The 20,174-nt window shown below is 38.3% G+C and overlaps 1 pseudogene; it reads left to right on the forward strand.

Annotated features, from left to right (window-relative positions):
• The window catches only part of LOC107582201 (uncharacterized), a 27,834-nt pseudogene extending 14,946 nt beyond the window's left edge, over window positions 1–12,888 (forward strand).
• The last annotated feature ends 7,286 nt before the right edge of the window (window positions 12,889–20,174 follow it).

The following is a 20,174-nucleotide window of genomic DNA, read 5'->3' on the forward strand; positions in this document are numbered from 1 at the left end:
AATATTTGGGTTGAACTGTTCTGGAACAGTGTGCGGGCTTGAAAACGACGCAGCCTGGCGGATTCGACGAAGGAGCATCCGGAAGGCTTGCGGCAACTACATGTGACGACCCCGGGCTGGACTCCGCTTTGTCCACGGTGAGAGCCGATCCAGTGACAGCGCAAAGTTGATGTATTTCCTCAGCGACCAGCATGGATCAGCTCTAGGCATGACGAAGCGGATATCGTCCTCTTTTGGAAGATCAAACAAAGTAGTTTTGCTTTCACAACAAAACACACAGCACCTTCATGACATGGCGGTGGCGGTGGCAACAACAATACTACAGCGAGAATCAAAGTTACGCCTTCTTTCTTTGCGTGAACATTTGGGCGGCGTTATGCAGATCTTCCTACATCGTGACGTAGACATGTGGGGGCGTGTTAGAACGAGCTGTTTTAGGTAGGCATGGTTGACTCTTAACTTTTATAAAGAATATCTCTTTGGATTTGAGACTTTAGTCTTTGCAACTTTACAGATCTTCTTTATGCACCAAGAGCTTGTAACACTCCAAAGATAAAGGAAAAATTGAAATCGCACCATATGAACCCTTTAAAAGAACACATTCCAGTCAGATTCAAATATCTCTATCCTCTTCGTTTCGATTAGTTTTCTTGCATTTTCAACACCTATTCCTGTCATGAGCACCGCAAACACCGACTCGATCGTCTCAAGCGCCATTCCAGCTGTTTCCAGTTCGCACTCACCACATTCACTGGTCCAGTTTTAAAGGAACAGACTCCAGACAGTTTCAAAGGTGTCCCTCTTCTGCGCTTCGATTAGTTTTCTCCTATTTTCCACACGTTCCCATTTTAAGCACCGCACACGGATTTCGTCGCACACACAGAACCGTTCGCGTTTGAACTCGGGTGACTTGCTGCATGCTCTCTTTCACGTCCTCCACATTCATAACCCAGCACCGTCGGGTTCCTTATTACTGATATCAACCCAAATTGGGTCAAATCAAGTCAGTTTTCTAACCCAACAGTCTCAGAGCATTTGGATTGAAACAATAACCCAGCATGTTTTATATGTGTAGACTATAAAAAAGTACACAGTGTATTTTTTTGCTAAATCGCTTGCAAATATAAGATTGTTTTTTAGGTCATACATACCTGTAATATTAGAATAGGTAGCCTACTCCTTAGTTTCAAAATACTTACATTGTAATTTTTACAGGTTTTTACCCCTTTATTCCCCAAACTTTGCATATTATTCCCTTATACAAGGAGGTGCTGGATAGGTACACTATAATTACAAAGCAATTACACTGTAAATTATGTTTATTACGCAGTACAGTATAGCGTTAAAATTATGATGTGCATGGATAAATCATTTATAATAAATCCTGCAAGATTCCATTTAAAATAAATTGTATTCTATTTTTTTTTCTTTAATAGGCATTACAGCAACAACAGTAACAACAACTGCAACAACAACAACAAAATCATTGACAGGTAATTGCAGAACTTTAAATTAATGGTATACTTGTAAAAATCACTCACATCTTCATTAGACTTGGTGTTGGACTTCACAGTGCTGATGAGGTACTTTTCTGGCATTGTACGTCAAAGCCAGTTCTGGTGTTTATTTCTGAAAAGCACTACTTTTATCATCTGAACCATAGATTGGGTTCCTATAGAGGGTTCTAGTGTTGAGGTGTTTGAGTTTCTAGTTTGATGACCACAAAGGTTTTTTTTTTTTTTAATGGCATTCCCTCAAAGAAGATATGTAGGTGGTGTTTGATCATATTTTTGGAGACTTTTTAAAATGCTGTATTACAAAATGCAATGTATAATCAGAGTTAAAGACAATAGAGTGAATTTGGGGATTTCATATATATTTTGTCCCACTTTATTGGTGTCTTTAACTACTATGTACTTGTGTCAAAAAATGATTAAGTACAATGTATTTATTGTAATCATGTTGCATTGCAAAACAAATTTGCCAGCCTTGGTGGTCTGGTTAGCTTCAGGTTACGTTTAAGGGTGAGTTAAGAAATAAGGTAAGGTCAACAGTGTAATTATAGATGTATTTAAATAAATTATTAACAGCTGTAATTACTTGCTGTAATTAAAAAAATAAATATACAACCTGAATTCCGGAAATGTTGGGATGTTTTTTAAATTTGAATAAAATGAAAACAAAATGAATTTCAAATCACATGAGCAAATATTTTATTCACAATAGAACATAGATAACATAATAAATGTTTAAACTGAGAAATTTTAAAATGTTATGGACAAAATAAACTCTTTTCAAATTTGATGCCTGCTACAGGTCTCAAAATAGTTTGGACGGGGGCATGTTCTTCTTCTTTTCAAAACAGATTGAAGACGTCTGGGCATCAAGGATATGAGTTTCTGGAGTTTTGGTGTTGGAATTTGGTCCCATTCTTGCCTGATATAGGTTTCCAGCTGCTGAAGAGTTTGTGGTCGTCTTTGACGTATTTTTTGTTTAATGATGCGCCAAATGTTCTCTATAGGTGAAAGATCTGGATTGCAGGCAGGCCAATTCAGCACCAGGACTCTTCTACTATGAAGCCATGCTTTTGTAATAGCTGCAGTATGTGGTTTTGCATTGTCCTAATGAAATACATATAACTACCTCCTTTAGTGGACTTTGCTATCCTAGGTACTACCAAAAGTCCACAGTTTTGCGACCTTAGGGAGCATGATGGATTGTAGCGTGGTAGAAGACTAGTTAGGTATGCAGGAGCTAACCCATTAAGGGCCTTATAGGCAAGTAATAATATTTTGTAACTGATACGGAACTTAATATGTAGCCAGTGCAGAGACTGTAGTCTGACGCAAGAAGCAAGTCATTTGTAATTTTAACAAGTGCAATTTCTGTGTTATGGTGGGGCCTGAAACCTGACTGAAATTCTTAATAGATATATTTTTTTTGCAGGAAGGAGCACAATTGAGCAGACACAACTTTAAAAATAAATTTTAGAAATAAAAGGAAGATTTGATTGTTAATCTAGCCACTGTGCTAAATAAAAACCTTTTTATTTTCTATGAGTTTGTGGATATGTTTGGCCCTGGCAGCTTTTAGAGCCTGTCTATAGCTGGACATACTGTTTTTCCACGCAATTCTGAAAACTTCCAAGTTAGTTTTTCTCCATTTACGCTCAAGACTATGAGTTTTTTTCTTGAGAGAATGGGTATTACTGTTGTACCATGGCGCAGTACATTTTTCTCTAACCTTTTTCAATTTGATGGGGGCAACAGCTTCTAATGTATTAGAGAAGATAGTGCCCATGTTGCTAGTCATTTTGTCTAGTTCGTGTGTATTTATGGGTACACAGAGCAGTTGAGATAAATCAGGCAGGTTATTTGTGAATCTGTCTTTGGTTGCTGGAACAATAGTTCTGCCCGGACGATAATGCGGGGCCATATAGTTAATATCAGTAATATGCAGCATGCACGATACAAAGAAATGGTCAGTAACATCATCACTTTGAGGTACGATATCTATATCAGTAAGATCAATTCCATGCGATATAATTAAATCTAGCGTATGATTAAAACGATGAGTGGGCCCGGTGACGTTTTGCTTGACTCCTATTAACAAAGAGCAGTTTCTGTTCTTTACACCATGACAATAACCATTCATTTAAAGCAAAAAGTCTGCAGAATCTTTCGTGTCCTCGTCGATACGTGGGAAGCGGTCCTGACCCGATGATCGTCGTCGCGGGCGATGTACTGCACACTGTCTCGATCAGGCTCCTGAAGTCCTTCTTCAGTGTCTCCGTCTGCCTCAGCTTGGTGTCGTTAACCCCCGCGTGAAGCACGACCGCTCCGGTGCTCTCGTCGCCTTTCAGGATCGCGGGTATCTGTGCAGACACATCGTGAACACAAGCACCAGGGAAACAGTGAGTGTGCACTTTACCTTCAGCTAACGTAGCACGGACATGCCGGACAATGGAGTCTCCGACGATCACAGCATCGCGTTCCGTCTTGCGGAGGGGAGCGAAGCGGTTCCGGGTGGAGATCTCGAAGACCGGAGGCAGCGGAGGGGAGAGATCGTCGCCCGGGGCCTGGCTCGCGTCTTTCGCTGCGGGTGCACCCAGGGTCCGTGGTGTCCCGGCGCTGGAGTGAAGGACATCTGGGAAGAGCGTGTCCTGGGTGCACCGGGCCTGTGCAAATTAACACACGGAGTAGAGGTGGCGGGAGAGTTAGCAGCTCTCCGCTCTCTCAGCTGGGTCTACCTCTCCACCAGGTCGCGTATCTGCTTCTCCACGGCCTCCAGCTCGAGCTGCATTCGGTGAGGAACGTGTCCTCACCTGCACTCAAAGGTAGACACACATCCGCCATTAAAGCAAGTAACTGTGAGTAAAACAATGGTAATGTGTGTGAACAGAGTATTAGCAATGTAAGCGAGATTAGCGGCAACCACGCTGGTGATGCTAACAGGCTATATGTTAATAGCGGACTCAGGAAATCAAAATAGAACTAGTGATAACAAGGCACTCTGATTGTTTTTGTTTTAGAATACGATCTGGGATATATTCACACGTTATAGAAACGAAAATGATGGTGTATAAAATTGATTTTAAGATTAAAAAAAGACGATAAAGAATTAACTTGACAGAGCTCAAACTCAAAACACGGCAGCATCCTATGTTCAAGAGTTTGTTTTTCTAATAAATTAGTTTTTTGTTGATAGATATTTGATGCTATAAAAACGGGGCGTGGCGTGATTGACAGCTGTGTTATGTTTGAGTCAGTGGGAGTTTGGTGAAAATTTGGCTTTATTTTTCTACAATACCTCTTTTTTTTCAGTCTGTGGTAAAAATTTTAATTATTTAATCAGCTCATTAAATCTAGTGTTTTTTTTTTTTTTACTTTAAATCAGACAGAGATAAAGAAAGTTAAGATAAGATTACATTTATTTGATATTTGAAATTATCAAGCAAAAGTAAGGGATTCTGGATTTTTTTAGCTCCACCCCTAGGTAGATATCATGCGACAAGTGTGTGATATAAATAGTAATTTCAATAATTTATTTTTCTAATTTTTTATGGTTTTACAGACCCCTGCTACAAATACACTGTTCTAGATGATCCCTGGAGATCCCCAGACAATCAATATCCGTATCCAACCTATTATAAGTGTGATGGTTTTCTCAACTGGGACGGCTGGTATCGTCTCTTCATTCATGGTCAGAGTGCTCAGATGTCAGACACATGTGTTCCTTGGCTTAGTTGTGGCACTCATATTACACTGTGGCTGAACGGAGCACATCCAAAAGTTGAGGATGGAGTGGTGACCCGTGCTGTCTGCGGTACCGTGGCGAGTAACTGCTGCCATTTCCAACCAAATTCCATTAAAGTCAAAGCCTGTCCAGGAGGTTATTATGTCTATGAAATTGTGAGACCAACTGTCTGCTATCGAGCATACTGTGCAGGTAAGCTTATTTTGCATTCACCCATTAATGTGTTTGTGTAATATATTACATCTATGAGTTTGTCAGTCTGTTTTTGGCATACTGTGGAGGTAAATACAATAACATCCCTTTTGTACATGTGTAATTCATCTGTTTAATAATGATATTTATTACTTTTTTTGTGCAAAAGTTAGGAGCATCAGCAATTCTACCGTCACTCCAGAGTCAACCTTGGCAGGTAATGTAGTCTGCTCTGTCCTCTGACTGCTAAGTTATGACGGCATGCATCATGAAAATCTGTGTCATTTAATAGGGTCCTGTTTTCGTCTATGGGTAAAGACTGTAGATAAAACTAATTTGAAATTTACAAATGCAAACATAAAATGTATATTTTGATATTTCATTTTACTGTATTAACTTCAGTTAAATAAATGAGTTTGAATAAATAAAACAAAACACATGGATCAATCCATTACATTATATATACTGTATATATGAAAAATAAGTTTTGAGCACGTCACCATTTTTCCCAGTAAATATATTTCTAAAGGTGATGTTGACATGAAATTTTCACCAGGGGCCTGTACCATGATGGTAGATGAACAAATTCAGATTTACAGGATTAGTTTCAAGTTGACAAAACCAAACCACTCCAATCCGGCTTTATTTTCTTTTTCTGAAACTACTTGAGAGTTTCCTTGGCTGTGTTTGGGATCATTGTCTTGCTGAGATGTCCACCCTTGTTTCATCTTCTTCATCCTGGTAGGTGTTGGGACTGAACCAGCTAATATTAATTTCCACTGACTAGGGGCAGGATTGCTTTCTAATTACTGATAGATTTTAGCTGGTGTCTTGGCTTCCCATGACCTTTTGCACCTCCCTTCATATGTTCAATACTTTTTCCCTGTGTTATTCCATTTTATTACACATAACTTAATTTCTAAACTTATTTGATTGGTTTTCTTTGTATGGATGGATTGCTTGGGTTGTTAACGATATCTGGTGAAAATTTCAAGTCAACAGAACCTGGGTGCTTTCACACTAGCACTTTTGGTGTCAACCCGGGTTCGATTGACGTCAGAGTTCGGTTCGTTTGGATGATGTGAATGCTGTCTTCCGAACTCGGGTGCGCTACCATACCCGAGTCCGCTTAAAAAGGTGGTCTGGGGTACGGTTCAAGTGAACTTCGGTACGGTTCGCTGCTGATGTGAATGCAATCGTACCAAATCGCGGAAGGGAACCGCTATTAATGAAGTATTATTTGATAAAAATGTGTGTTTGTGTGTGTGTTTCACCAAAGTCCCTTTAAGGCAAGTCATGTCACTCGGCGGCCATCTTTGAAACGCCTCTCGGGCATGCAGATGCAGCTCCTATCACTTTGAATGGGGAAAAATCTAATTCTCCAAAACTGTTTACTAAGCTTACGATTAAATTTTATATTTGAAATCAGTAATGAAATCTGACAACTGTGTCATAGATGTTGTTTCTGTTGCTTAAATAGCATTATAAAAGGCTTATTTTTCAGGCTAGCAGCAGCAGGCGCAATGATATTACGCAGTGCCTGAAAATAGTCCCCAGCTAGGTAACTTCCAACGTAACCGGCACTAAGTTTGTGTAGTTGGATATGTTGACGGAAGTTAGCCTATTTTCAGGTGCTGCGTAATATCATTGCACTGCACCCATGGTACGGCAGCAAAGTTCCTTGATTATTACGCCAGAATGAAAGTATAGTTCCTAGCCATATCGGCCTAGAAAATCGCAACTTTTCATTTTCCGTCAGTCTTAGTACACGATGTAACTACAGAAGTGTCAAGTTTTAAATAGGAAAAATATCGAAACTCTTTGGTCATTTTTGAGTGAGATGCTAACAGTCTAATCAGATTCAATGAGCGATGCTAAGCTACAACTAAAAGTGCTACCGCCAGACCGGTAAAACTCGACTGTTTAACTCTAGGGGAGTTGGAAAATGAGCCTATTTTCAAAAATAGTGGCGTGTTCCTTTAAATACTGTCCACTTTTCGATCGGAGGAGTTGCTGGTACGGGCGAATGATAAGAGGAGAGGATGCCGGGGAAGTTGTAAGTCTCGCCAGTGGAGGCGAGGTTAAGCCTCGGCGTCGTGGAGGGTGTGTAGCTGGTCGAGAAGAGCGGCGACCGTGATGAAGCCTGGTGCTCAGCGGCCGTGTCTTGCAGAGAAGGAGTTATCATCATGGGACTGGCAAATTGTGGCAGAGGATCTGAAAATTCCCTAGTATCGGTCTCATCATTGGACGTGAAAAATTGGGTCTGTGAAAAAAAGGCAAAAGGAGCAAACCGAATGCTGAAGTACTGTAGAGAGAATGAAGGAAAGATGGCTTGGGCTAATTATAGAAGTTCTCTCTCGAGCTGATAGGATAGACGGTGTAATTGCTGATGCTGAATTGGCCGGGTTAATTATCTGAACGTGCTCCTCCCGAACTTTGTTAATAAAACATCATTTGTTAGTCCTGCTCGCACTGCGCGCTGAAGATAATCACCATACAATGCAGCATAACTCAACCAAATGCATCCTATATGAGATAAAGAATATATACACAATATATATAAACTGGCCAAAATGTTTTCAAATCACTTGTACCCTACCTGATCAAAAAAATCCAGTCTTTCACTCTGCCTGTGTCAATTTGGGTCAATTTACTTCTTTTAAATCCCTGCTGGTGTTGTGCCGAATTCGGCATCCCTGCCAGATTATGCACCCCCTCGTTGAAGTCGCTACCTGATTGCCTAATCCCAACCCCACACCTAACCCTAAACCTACCAATACCAGGGGATGCATAATCTGGCAGGGTGCAAATTTCGGCACTACACCGGCTGCCACCATGCTCCTCTGTCGGTCACGAATTATGGAAAGTGAAACTTAAATCTATAGGGTTGGTTGGATTTATTCACGCACGTTAAATATTTATTTAAAGCTAATTTCTTTTCTGATTCTTATTTACAGCATTATCATAATAGGCTGTATATTAACTTATTGGGAGAAAACCGGTAGTTCTATGTGAAATCAGACATTTGAGCAACCCCATATAGCCAAAATGGCATTATCATAACACCCCGCGAATATTCGACTGTGAGATTGGGAGTCGGATCAGGCTCCTCCTATCGAAGCATCAAATCGTCGACAATTGGGGGTCACCCCTAGTCAAGAGAAAGATGAGAACCAGTCGATCCAACAATACAGACGAGCTGAAGGCTCAATAGTGCCTCAGCAGTGCCACAGGCTGATCGCTTCCATGCCACACCTCACTGATGCTGTCATTTGTGCTAAAGGAGCCCCGACCAAGTATTGAGTGCATAAATGAACATACTTTAAAGAACTTGAACTTTTCTGTTTTGCAAATCCTTTTTTTTTTTTTGATCTTAGGAAATATTCTAATATTCTGACACACTGGATTTTTGACTTTCATGAGCTGTAAGCTCTAATCATCAAAATTAAAACAAAAAAAAACTTTTGAAATGTTTTACTTTACATGTAATGAATCTAGAATATAAGAAAGTTTCACTTTTTGAAATAAGTTACAAAAAATTAACTTTTTCAACATGTTACATTTTTTTAGACGCACCTGTACATGATATATTTATATAATATATTATAATACATTTATTAATAAAATAGCTTCATTATTTTTCATATTTTTTAAATACAGTTTATATAAGACCATGTGTTTGCATTGATTAGTTTATTTAAAACATGTCTTTCAATAAATGCAAATTAGTATTTTATGTGTGTGATTGTGTGTGGCTTTCAGTTCATGTCTATTAGCTCTGAGCTCATCTATATACTAGTGTGCTTGTAAGAATTGAGAAAAATTTTAAACTTTTACCAGATACACACATTAAAATTACAAAATACTGTCACTTCTAAGAAAAAGGACTAAAAATATTGTAATGTGCTCTTTAGAATGACAATATATATTTGCCAAGGGTGCCAATATTAGTGAAGAGTACTGTATTTTTGTTTAATACTTTTGTTACCTCATTAAAGACACTGCTACCTCGTTCACTTTGTTTCTTCAAAAACATTTGCAAGACCATATAGAGAGTGATTACGGAGTGTCTATTTATACTAAGTGCAAATAGCCTGCCTTGTTGGCAGAGGCTGCACTAACTCGGCCCACCAGTGCCTGGTTGAGATAGACAACATTACAAAAGATGCCCATCAGCGGCAGCAGTGACATAAGATGCCGGATGATAAGCTTTACTTACATGCATACCCCATCAAAGGTCATCATCGTCCTGCTATAAATTAGATTCAAACATGAGCCGCATGAGTGTGAAATGTAAACGCCAGTAAACAGAATGCTTAAAAAAGTTTTTTATTCATTCTGTTGGCAGCACCAGACATATTCTACCCATTCAGCTCAGCAGTAGGAGACAGAAATCCTGCTGTTGAAGATGGAAGTTCTCCTGTTATTCAGCTGTCAAGTCCATTTCTGTACTTTGGTCGCACATACCGGCAGATTTATGTAAGAATTTGATTCCATCTTCATTCTAGGTCTGCATGTGAGTGGTGGATGCTTTATAAACTCATCTATGATCTTTGATTTTGACAATATTTCTTATGTTTCAGGTTAATAATAATGGACATCTCACGTTTAACCAGCCCTCATCAGTATATACTCCCTACTCATTTCCCATTAATGGAAGCCAAGATATAATTGCTGGTCTCTGGACTGACCTTGACAACCGTGTGAAAGGTGTTGTTTCGTATCAGCAGTACACCAGTGGAAATGTTCTCACAAACGCCACTCTGGATATAAACACATATTTCCCAAATCTGAAATTCAATGCTTCTTGGGTTTTTGTTGCAATGTGGAATAAAGTCGCTTACTTCAGCGTAACCAACACGGTAAGATTGATATTCTTCTGAAATGTTACTGTTTTCACTTTATCAACATTTCAGTTTAAAAATACTTTAACACATTAGACCACAAAGACAGAGAAAATAATAAATTAAAACCGTAAAAATAAGGTAGGTCAATTCAAGTTTATTTGTTTAGCGCTTTTTACGATACAAATAGTTGCTAAGCAGCTTTACAAATTTTTTAAAGGGGTCATATGATGCTATTTTAAAGATCATTATTTTGTGTATTTGGTGTAACAGAATATGTTGACATGCTTTAATGTTCAAAAAACACATTATTTTTCAAATACTGTACATTATTGTAGGTCCTCTATGCCCCGCCTCTCTCAAACACGTCGTTTTCAACAAAGCCCCCTTCTTTGACAAGCGCAGTCTGCTCTGATTGGCCAGCTGACCCAGTGCATTGTGATTGGCCGAACACCACAAGCATGCGTCGGAAATGTAACGCCCATTACCATAATCGCGAGCGTCAGCTTTCAAAGTAAATATCAAGAAATAATGTTGTTACAAGCCGCGAGCTGACGTGCTATGATTTCTGACAGACAGTTCACTCTCCTGTGATGTGACCCTGTTCCCCTCACACACACACACACACACATGATGCATTACTCTGCGCTGCGCAAAACTCATTTGAACAGTGAATAGCAAATACTTAAACTAGTAACAAAACATACTTACTGTCACTGATTCAGAAGCACCAGATTGTCATAGCAAAGTCGGAATTGAGCCTTTTTTTTAAATAGCCTTTGTGCACAGCCAGCCTTGTACTCTTCTAGGTTAAAAAAACTGTCGTCCATAAAATGCGTTGCACAAATTCGAACATCTGGGTTGTGCTGTTCTGTTGTAAATAAATCTTAACAAATGATTCCTAATTGCATCTACTTCCAGAAGGCCAAATAAAGTGCTTTTGCTTTCGCACTGAAACACACAGCATCTCCCTGACATGCTGCTTCAACACTAACTGCAGTTCCTGAAACCACGCCTTCTTTCTTTGCGTGCACATTTGGGCGGCATTATGCTAATATTTCCACATAGTGAGGTAGATATGTGGGAGTGTTTTAGAACGAGCCGTTTTAGGAGGGCGTGGTTGACTCTTAACTTTTATAAAGAATATCTCTTTGGATTTGAGACTTTAGTCTTTGCAACTTTACAGATCTTCTTTATGCACCAAGAGCTTGTAACACTCCAAAGAGAAAGGAAAAATTGAAATCCCATTATATGACCCCTTTAAGTTTCTACAATATATTTAGTAGTAGCTTATCAGTGGTGATTATGTCAAGGTGATGTACATATGGCAGAAATGTACGGTAAAAATCAGTTAATGATGTAATCAATCAGACGATGAATACTATTAACAGCAATGATTGTATGTTGCAATCAAACTTATAGCAAAATTTGGTCCCATCTGAGGTACTCTGAGGGGTTGGCATCATCTCTTCTCAGGTGTTCTGGATCCAGACTGATTAGCATAGCTGCTGTTCCAACTAAGCAAAAATGATTTGTTCAACCCAAGCTAAAGAATAATAATGTGCATTTGATCAGATATAACTGCAGTACAAGATTATGAGATGCATTATGTGAATGCTTGGCTAAAGAGATGTGATGTGACTGAGGTCAGTCAGTAATGCTAATACAAAATAATATTCAGCCATACAAAAATGTAATTTAAAAATAAATAAATAAAGATAAGAACAGTGAACACTACGTTTCAATTTATTATCTATTATTTTTTGCAGGAAACATCGTTTCAAGTGGTTTTAATTTCAGGCAGTAATTATTCATTTATTCTGATGAATTATGGTGACATTGCTGTAACAGAACATCCAGTGCAGGTAAGACAAACTTGTTTTCAGTATCGTGAACAAAATGTTCACTAAAAGTATATGTACAAGTATGTGTATGTAAAAGTATGTCTATATGAATAATGTTTTTACACACTTTCAGGCTGGTTATGACACCGTAAACTCCACACACTACTTTGTGATTCCTGGATCAAACCACGGCAGCTCCATCTCAAACCTCAAGATCTCCAGTAATGTTGATGTTCCCGGTCGATGGGCCTTCAGGGTGGACAGTGAACCAAGCAACAGCATCTTGAAATGTAAAAGCCTTATCTATAGATGACCGATTTACCTATAACCCCATATAATGTTTTGAAGGATTAGTGTCAACAAATATAAATGAGTATTTTAGGTGTTTGTGTGTTTTTCCCTTTAGACAATGTTGTTGGTTTTCGAGTGAGACTTTCCTCATTTTCAGACCTAACACAGAGTGGCAACACTGAAATGCTTTTACAGCAAGTACGGCACACTTACTATGAATATTTAAACAGAATATGGTGCAAATAGACAACATGGGGAAAGTTTGATCTGTTTGTCCATCTGTGTTTCAGATAAAACAGGAGCTGGTCAAGTACGGTCTGCCAAACAGCGTTGAGCTGAAGTTAAGAAAACTGCAAAAGACAAAGCCATAATTACATTCTCCTTCAGGAAAATTAAAACCGGTTTGTTTAACATCTGACAGCAAACATCACTGACAACTGATGATGTGAAAGCTTCAGTTTTTTTCTTTCACTTTTACTAGAACTATATCTTATAAGGATACAAACACTTAAATTGTATAATACAGTATACTTTGAATACAGTGTACATCGCTTTAAATAAAAGCATCTGACAAATGCCTCAATGTCATATTCCATCTCAGTGCATGGTTCTTCTTGCTTCTTTTTGTCTGTAAAGCATTTTTAATATGGGCATCTTAATTTGTGGCTTAATAGAAATAATACTGTTTGACAATAATAGTCAAGTCACCTTTATTTCTATAGCACATTATACAATAGAGATTCTTTCAAAGCAGCTTCACAGTAATAAACAGAAAAATAAGTTATGGAAACTTGTGCTAAATATAAGCTCTAACAAGACAGTATTGTGTCATTGTTCAGCGCAATTCAGTTCAGTGTTTATTTAGTTCAATAACTGTAAAGTTCATCAATTATGAAACAAGTTCAGCTATACGAAGTTCTACAGAAAGCGGCAATGTGGTTATTCATCTCAAATCAGTTCAATGTTGCAACATTTGTCAATTATGCAACAAATTTAGTTAAAACAGCTTTACAGAATAACAATAGTGTCATCATTCAGCTAAATTCAGTTCAAGTTTGATTCTCATTTGATGTGTCAGTATCAATGCAGTCAAACTAATAATCAGTGAATAACAAGGCAGTATTGTCAATGAACCCAAACTCTATCAGGTGACAAAAATGCAGAAAAATACATTGAGAGAAATCAGACTTAGTCGTGGGACCAGTTCAGTGAGTTTACAGTACAAAAAATTTATAGTTTTGTGACACAACTGAACTATAAAAGTTACAGTATATGAAAATCACCTGTTCTGAAACACTGACTTTTAAACCATTTTTGTATTGCTGGTTACCATATCTGCCAACCAGAAATTTTTGAAAGGCAAAATGTGATCAGTGTTGCAATTGTTCAAATTCTCTGGAAGTAAATTCAGTCACACTTTCCTGGTTTTAGTTATTCATTGGAGCAGTATAAACAGTAACAGGAACTGTGGTGTTAAATCCATGCTTATTAAATATTACAAAAAAAATGATTGCGGTGCTTTCTGAGCTCACACAAGAAATGCTCAGATATTCTGATTTTTGACGTGTAAATCCTAGTAGAATTTATTCGAAGTAAAATCAAACTTTGGCACTCATTATGTCTGTGTTTGTTATTCCCGTATCTGTGCTGTTTCAGTGTGGTATCCTTACTAGAGAAACAAAGTACAAAATAAACATAGAAAACTGAGCTTCCATCAAACAAAAAAGAAGACACGAGGGTCCAAAGAAATACAAGAACAATCAAACCTAACTTGAGGACTGGCAACTGGATACTCAGGAAGAATATGCTCAAGACTGAACACAATAGCAGGGAACAAACAGACGTATGTAGCGTCTCGACCAATCTGACACACTAATTTTAATTTGATTTAACAAAAAGGGTCAAACACAGGTCTGATGAGCAGGATACTAAACATAGTATATGGGGCGATGGAGCCATCTGGAGGAGCGGAGAGACTAGAGTTCATAATATAAGCGCCATCTGCAGTACTGGAGGGAACATGAAATAAAGGGCTCAAGGGCCAGGATGAGTGACCCCTGCAGGCCAGGATGAAAACAGCAATGCAGAGATGAGCCCATTACACATCCATCCGGAGATGAATTATTATCATGCAAATGCTGTTCTTACCTCACACATCTCATTACAAAACCAACAACCCCAATTCCACACTGTGAAAAAATGTAATAAAAACTGAATGCAATGATTGGCAAATCTCATAAACCGTCATAAACCCATATTTTAGAATATCGAAAACATATTAAATGTTTAAAATGAAGAAATTTTAAGAGAAAAAGATATGTAATTTTGAATTTGATGGCCTCAACACAACTCAAAAATTTGTAAAAGTAAATGTTGCTAAAAATAAATGGCTGAAAGGAACATTTTGCAACTAATTTGGTTAACTGACAACAGGTCAGTAACATGATTGGGTATAAAAGAGTGTCTTAGAGAGGTAGAGGTTCACCAAGCTGCATCAAATGGTATAACAATTTCAGAAAAAAAATCATTGCATTCTGTTTTTATTCACATTTTACACAGTGTCCCAACTTTTTGGGATTGGGGTTGTCAAAAAACTTTTTTTCGCACACTTTTTTTTCCAAGTACTGATGAACACTAATTACTACATTGTACTAAGTACATACTAAGTACATTGAACTGAATATACAGATAAATTATGATAAAATGGTGCTCTGTTCTGAAGATGTATGGAGAAAGTCTCTCTAAGGCCTCTCTTATGCAAAGATAGACAAAAGTAGCTGGTGATATTTTGAAATTTCACAACCCCACATAAATTACTGTTCTGGAACATTTTTCATGGTGAAAATATGTGAGATGAGATCCAGGTGATCATGTGAACACGTAAACATGATGTGGACTAAAGGCATATATGCAAAGGAAAATTTAGAAGTGCCATCTGTAATTTTCATCTGTAATTTTCATCTAAAATGACCATTTTTATTAAGCTCCTATATTTATGTTCAGTTCTTTCACTTTAATAGTATAGAAAAGGACCTATACATTGCCATTATTTGTAAAATTACTGAACCTAAGCATAGGAACCTGATAAAAATGCTAATTTTAGAAGAAAATTTCAGATGGCACTTAGAGGCTTTTGCATCTGAACTCTTCATATGTTCTGGGGAAGTATTGTTTGCATGCTCTGTGGTTTCAGCATACCGTTTGCTTGAATACAGCTGCCTCATTCTGTTTTCTATTCAGTAGCTTAGGCTAAAATGGTATTCTAACAATTGTTTTTCTCCACTTAACTCTCTGCTTATAAGGAGAACATACTGTTTAGGCCAGAAAAGAGTCAAGAAGATTGTGACATCTTGTGTAAAGTCCTTGGTTAGTATGTTTGTTTTGCCCAGAAAAAAAGTCAAAATATTAAAAAGATAAAATGTTTTTTGAATAATCATGTATTCAAAGCAAGTGATAATAGCAGTATGCCACATTTAATGAAATTGTATTTAATTATTTTGGCTTGGCAAAGTCAACACACTGTTATGCTATTTAAACTTATATCTTATTCTTCTGAGACCAAATTTTCCAACTCCAACACGTCCCAGGGCTTTAAAGCCACAAGCCCCAAACTCAGCAGAGACATGGGCCCTGATGTCTCATTTGTTGCTATATTTTTTCAGACTTACAGTTTTCCTATAAAAAAATATAAAAAATAAAAAATGTCCCATCGACTGAGAAAAAATGCCCCCTCTAGAGGACAATTGCACTCCACTAGAGGGAGGAGCCGCGGGATAACTTGTCTCACTTAGTTTCAATTTCAAATCGGTTAAAAAAACCAAGATATCTGATCATTACCAGGTCAGGGCTCTTTAATAATGATTGTCTGTTGGCCAGAGAATAGAAAGATGAGAGATCACCACTCGCTCCGATCAGCACTTTTGCTGTGTGCTCCTAAAAACTACAGCATTTTAAAATAAAGTATTCAATCGATTGCATACAATCCACCCATTAGAACACATCAAGAGCTAAATTAAGGTGTTTGTGAGCTGTTGTTTGTCTCACTCAGAGCCGATTGCGTCGCATTTCTCAGATCTCGAGTGCTCACTGCAGCGTCCTCATTAAACGTCTTTATCTGCATGTGTTTGAAAGTCTTTTAAATTAAAATATTCTTCCTCACATTCCTCATGTGGCCCACATGCTGCATGGAATGGTGGCATTTTGGCAGTGGTCCACAAGCAGGCCACTGCACAGCCACATTTAGCTAATAATGAACCAAATAAACCATAAATACTGTATACATTACCTGGGACACACTAAGCCTTAAGTGAGTTATGCATCAACAATACTCAACATATTGTAAAGAGAATTTTAAAAATGTCCTCGCTAAATGTTCAAATGAGTTCCAGAAATGTGTCCTACTTGGTAAAATCACCCCAACCCAAGTTTTGCACAAGCAGCAATTCAAATGTCACAGATAAATATTCAAAGACACAGTCCAATACTTTAAAAACAGTTATTCACAAGTTTGAACCTAAGTGCTTCTCACTCAGACTCTACCTAATCTTTAAGTGTCACGGCTATGCTGTGTTAAAGAGCGCATGATGAAGATGAAGGGTTATATATCATAAGTCTTTAATCCAACAAGGGTAAATCCAAACACAATGTAGCACAGCAACATTCAAGACAGTGAACATAAGTACTCAGACCAAAGAAGGATAATTAACTAGGCACACCTAAACAGAATAATACAATCAACACAACAAGGGAAATGGTGTAAAAGGAAAACAAAGTCCAAATTAACAGAAACCGTGACCGTTAGAGCTATCATTGTACCACGACTGAGGTGAGACCCTTGAGCAAGGCACAGAGCCCCCAACTGCTCCCCGGGCGCCGCAGCATTGGCTGCCCACTGCTCTGGGTGTGTGTTCACGGTGTGTGTGTGTGTGTGTGTGTGTGTTTTTGTTCACTACTCACTGATGTGTGTGTGCACTTGGATGGGTGAAATGCAGAGCACAAATTCCAAGTTTGGGACACCATACTTGGCCACACGTCCTTTCCTTATAAAAAAAAAACTGCCATCAAAAGCATGTTTCAAAAAATAATTTGCTGGCTATGTAGCCTTCTTAAGACTCATATCCAGATTACCCTGCTTCAGTTAACTGTTGCATTCTACTAAAAGTAGCCAAATTCTATTAGGCCATATTTACAATTTAAAACTTCCATTTCAATTAGCCAGTGTCAAGTGCTACATCCAAACCAGAATCGGCCCTCATCTGTTTTATAATATATGAGGCATATTTGCAAAAGCAAATGTGGGACAAGTTAGGCTTACACACTGATTAGCCAGTGCTGACTGAGATATATATTTGCCAAAAGTGGCCCAAATTGTTATTAATTATTTGGGCAATATTTGCTATTTTATATGCGGGCCACTTTAGCCTCACTGTCACATTAGCCAGTGCTTACTGTGCCACATCTTTGCCAAAACTGGCTCAGATACATTTTGGGATAACTGGGCCACATTTGTGGCATCATATACGGGCCACTTTAGGCTCACAGCCACATTAGCCAGTGCTTACTGTGCCGTTTCTTTGCCAAAATTGGTTTAGATACATTTTAGGATAACTGGGCCACATTTGTGGCAGCATATGCGGGCCACTTTAGGCTCACAGCCACATTAACCAGTGCTTACTGTGCCCTTTCTTTGCCAAAACTGGCCCAGATGCATTTTAGGATAACTTGGCCACATTTGTGGCATCATATACGGGCCACTTTAGGCTCACAGCCACATTAGCCAGTGCTTACTGTGCCGTTTCTTTGCCAAAATTGGTTTAGATACATTTTAGGATAACTGGGCCACATTTGTGGCAGCATATGCGGGCCACTTTAGGCTCACAGCCACATTAACCAGTGCTTACTGTGCCCTTTCTTTGCCAAAACTGGCCCAGATGCATTTTAGGATAACTTGGCCACATTTGTGGCATCATATACGGGCCACTTTAGGCTCACAGCCACATTAGCCAGTGCTTACTGTGCCATATCTTTGCCAAAACTGGCCCAGATACGTTTTCATATACCTGGGCCACATTTTGCTGAAACATATGTGGACCATATTTGGTTTACACCCTGATTAGCCTTTGTCAATTGTGCTAACATTTGGTTGGCACTATTTGGACCATACTCACTGTTTACCACATGGGCCACATTAGGGTCACATTCAGATTACACATTGCCGTGAAAACCGCATCTTTGCCTACAGAGGCCTACATGTGATTTGATAGATTTGGGCCATTTTTGCTATTTTACATACGGGTCACTTCAGGCTTACATCCTTTTTTCCGGGCCATAAGTAGGCCAGCAGTGCCGTATCATTGTGATAAGTGATTAAGTGGCCCACATCTGCATGCTATCTGGGATGGCTCAAGAAAAACAAAATTAAGATTGGGCCAGGCAGGTTTGGACAACTTTTTTCCCTTAATAAATTAAATAATTATTTCAAAACTGCATTTTGTATTTACTTGGGTAAATCAGATCTGAGTCTGATTTAATCAAATTTCTAATAAGGGCTTTTATTAAGACAGATTTTAAAGTGACATTGGTGTAACTGTATTTAAAATAATGTATGATGCTCTAATAATGCTCTCTAGTTTCAGAAGAAGGACTCCTTCATTCAGTTTTTTCCTGATTTTGATCATCACGAGACTGCCTCTGGTATTACAATATCTGCTGGTGTTCATATCAGTCCTGTCACTTGATAAGGCTTTGATCCTGTTTGTTTTTCAGTGTTAATGTATTTGTATAAATACACACATTTCTGAATTGCTTTTTCTGAATTTAATCATCTCTCTTTCTCTTTAACAGGCACAGCACAAACATTTCCATAAAAGGTGGGCCTGGGGTAAGTGATTTCTGGTAGCCAATGTTGACATTTGAAATCACCAAAACAAGCACGCCATGACCCCAAAAGGGTCTGACCCCTATTTTGATAGCTCCGCACCACACATACGTACGCATCCCAGGCAACGATTAGTTCTGTGAAACAAAGCAAAACCAATGTCTACACCAGACGCGAGTGGCGTGGCGTGACAAAATACTATAGAACTCATTATAATCAGTGATGCTGTCAGTGATGCTACACTGGATGCAGCGCGGCACGACAAAAAACTCGTTGTGTCCAGTGTACTAGACAGACTTACCCCACCTTACCCTCTACTTACCTTAACCTCTACTGACTGCTGAAGTTATGATGTGATGTCTCATGAAAATTTGTGTCATTTAGTGGTGTGTTTTGTACAGTAGTGTTAAGTTTGTTAATAAAAACTCTGATGAACGATGTTTTTCTATGAACTTTTTTATATTAGACGAGATGACACCAACTTCTTTAAAACGCTGTGTCTGTGTCAACATGCAATATAGTTGACAAAAAAAGTGAGACTAAAATGTAGTTAAAAAAACATATAAAAATCTCTCTATCGAAAAAAGCCAGTGTTTTAATGAATTTTATGTGAGCCCATATAATGTGTTTGTATGATTAGTTTATGAATATATTTAAATATGTAATTCAACAAACACAAATTAGTATTCCACGTGTATGATTATGTGTGGCTTTTAGTTCATGCCTATTAGCTTCTCCAGACCATATAGAGAGTAATTATGTAGTGATTAAGTATTTTCCTGTCACATGCGTCCACCACCAGAGGTCATTATCATATTGAATTAGATTTAAACATTCGCCACATAAATCAATGTGAAATGTAAACAAAAG

Source organism: Sinocyclocheilus grahami, unplaced genomic scaffold, assembly GCF_001515645.1.
Source record: "Sinocyclocheilus grahami isolate Dianchi unplaced genomic scaffold, SAMN03320097.WGS_v1.1 scaffold41.1, whole genome shotgun sequence".
NCBI classification, from domain to species: domain Eukaryota; kingdom Metazoa; phylum Chordata; class Actinopteri; order Cypriniformes; family Cyprinidae; genus Sinocyclocheilus; species Sinocyclocheilus grahami.